The following is a 3,094-nucleotide window of genomic DNA, read 5'->3' as shown; positions in this document are numbered from 1 at the left end:
GAGCGAGAGCGTTTAGACCGTGTTGGGAAAACGGGGTGGAGATGCGTAATGCACCAAAACTGCAGATGTGCCGAGGGGTTGGTTGGCTGTGGGAAGAGGGCTTGAGTGGATGGGCTTGGGATTTTTTTTTTATTTTATTTTGTTTTTATTTTTTCTCCAAATTATACCCCTCTCGCAGCAAGGACCACCACTGTCTGCACCTCTTCTCTCCCCTCCTCCCCCCCCTCCTAGCACTCTTCCCCCTATCCCCAAAAGGGCTCTCTTCTATGAATCACGGAAACTTTTTTTCTCCTTTCTCTCTCCCTCTTTTTTTATTTTTTTTTTTTTCAATGGGAGCAATCAAAAAAAGGGAAGCAGAAGCAAAATAATCTGGTTAATCAGAGGGTGCCTGCTGCATTCCAGCGCCCTGTGTTTTTTGGCCAAACCGTAGAATTTTGGTGCAAGGCAGACATCCACTCTGAAAACATATATATCTATATATCTATACGTTCTGCAAAATGAAACGGGCCACTTTTTCCAGGAAGAAAAAATATGCACACAGCACTGAAAACAAGCAGGCTGAATAGGGAAGCAAATACATATATATATATTTATCTATATATATAGGTATAGCTATAGAACAAAAATATGGAAATTAATGCCCGCACGCCGATAAAACTGACCCTGAGGAGAAAGGTGGGAGGGACTGACGCCGGGGGGAGCGTGGGAGAAGGAGATGTTGTTGGTACCTAAAGTTCGAGCTCTGTAGAAGGACTTTGCATGAATTAAGGGAACCAGCGAGAGAAAGGGAAATAATTTAGGGCTGTCAAAGTCCTATTCCTGACGGCTGCCAATCATCATGGAAGAGTCATAAAAAAAAATCCACTGCTAATATTTTTTTTATTAATATTTTTATTTTTTATTTCTGGACTGATTCAGATAAAGGGATTTAGAAGGACTGAGCATCTGCAGCTGCACTTATCTGAACTTCTCCTCTCCTAAATCCGTTGCCAACTTTGATTGAATGGGTGCTGTGGATGTGATTATATAATACTGCCATTTCCAAGCAGTGTTTTTGGTAGGTTTTAATAAACAGACTTTTCAAAAAGACGGCAATATAGAATTGTTAGATCCGTTGTTGATCTAAAAAAAAATTTGCTTTATATTTTCATTAAATGACTTCTTTTAATATTTTATTCAGAATACCTATGAACTGCTGCAAAACGGTAATTTATTTTTTCCCCAGATCTTGTATTACGTGTTTTTTTCAGACGAGCACAAATCAAAATGAATTGAAAATATGGACAGTTGTTAGGTAATAAGGGTATCTTTTGATGTGATAATTTGATTGTAATTTAATTTGAGTAGTGATTCCGTAAGAGCTGATTGAGAAAATAAATTTGTTAGAATGAAATAGTCTGTGTCTGATGCATAAACATGTCAAAAAAAAAAAAAAGGTTCTCTGAAGGGATATACTGCTGAAGGGAGAGAAATACCGAGGGTCCGATCTGCCGGCCGCACGGCCCTGTGCTCGCCGGCAGTGCCCCCATCGCACCCCTGCCGCTGCCGGCCCGGCGCGGGGCTCACCCCCTGCCCGCCCCTCCTCCGAGCCCGTGTCTGCGGCCCCTTCCATCAACCCGGGGACCCTGTGTCACCGGGAAGGACGGCGAGACTAGAGATCACCAAAGGCCACCTTCTCCCACAAAGGGCTGTGTCGGCTCAGTTTAGGCTGGCACTTGGGCGCGGGTGATACCTGAGCGTGTCCTCTGGTCCCGCGTGGCCGGTGCTGAGAGGGATGTTTCCAAAAGTTCAGTCTAGTTTCCTCGTTTTCCAAACTGAGGCTTGGGGGGGCAAAGAAGGGGAAGGGGGACTAAGCTATAATTTATTTTTATGCATTTTATGTATGTATTAATATTTGTATTTAATTTATCTTTATAATTTAAGGAAAAGGTACGTTCATTTTTTTTTTCTGACTGAATATATAGAATAATACTTTCAACATCCTACGTGCTGTCTGCCTAGTTCACCATTTCTGTTGTTGCTGTTGCTGTGGCTGTTGTTGTTGTTTTAGGGTTTTTCTATGGGGTGTGAAGTGGTGTAGCCTAGTTTTCTCCTCCACTCTGCCATAGCGCTGCCATGCCATCTTTGCAAACACACGCGTGTCAGTTATGTTGGAGATGCCAATAGATGCACTAGCTGACCTCTCATACTTATCCACTATAATTTATTGCAATATAGAGACAAGTGAATGACCGTCTCAACTCTCTTCATTTTGCAGCGGGGAGGTTATGGGAAGTAGAGAGCTGCATCTAATGCATCTACCTGCCCCCACTGATAGTCTGCTGGAGAATAAGGTTTTCTTTTCTGATCCAGCTCGCCCCTGGGCTTCTTCCTCACCTTCCTCTTCCTCCCCTCCTCCGCACCCCCTCCCTCGCCTTGCTTCTCTGAGTACTGTTGAGGCAGGGGTTAAACCCCCAGAAAACTGCTGCAGGAACAACAAGCATTTCTTCCTTTCAGATAGGCCTTGTGTCACTCCATAAATCAAAGCCAACCTGAGACCCGGGCACCGGGATGCATTATTTTAACACCAGCTCGTAGTAAATATCACCGTCGGTTTGATTTGTGAAATCCAAAAGGCCCTACTGACACGGAGGAAAAAAAGCGGGATGGGGAGAAGCCAAACCAACAAAGGGAAAGAGAACCCGAAAGGGTAAAGGACGCTCTTTCTTTTGTTCGTTTTAGCAGAAGCTGCTGGCTGATTTTGCTGCTGGGTAGGGAAAAAGGGTCGGGCGGGGGCTGGCGGGCAGGCGGGCCGGCCGGGCCCCCCTCCGGGGGCCGGGTACCACCGACACGTCAGGTGGGATCCTGTTTTCACACACGAAGGGGAGCGATTTTATTAGCCGCGGAGAACGTCTATTTAAATTTCGGAGCGGTATTTGGTTACTCGATTTGGATGGCAACAAAGAGCTAACGTTAGGCTTCACGCTGGTTTCTATTAAAAGGCAACCTTTGCGGGTTGCTGCCTCCGAAAAGCTAGGGGTTAGGCTGGAGGAGTAACGTGTGGTCGAAGGGACTGGCAAAATGTGCCCGTTCCGTGGACTTGTTATGCACAAAA

The sequence above is a fragment of the Manacus vitellinus genome, unplaced genomic scaffold (assembly GCF_001715985.3).
Source record: "Manacus vitellinus isolate BGI_N305 unplaced genomic scaffold, ASM171598v3 scaffold_7_pilon, whole genome shotgun sequence".
In the NCBI taxonomy this organism is placed as follows: Eukaryota; Metazoa; Chordata; class Aves; order Passeriformes; family Pipridae; genus Manacus; species Manacus vitellinus.
Note: the sequence above shows the minus strand (reverse complement) of the source record.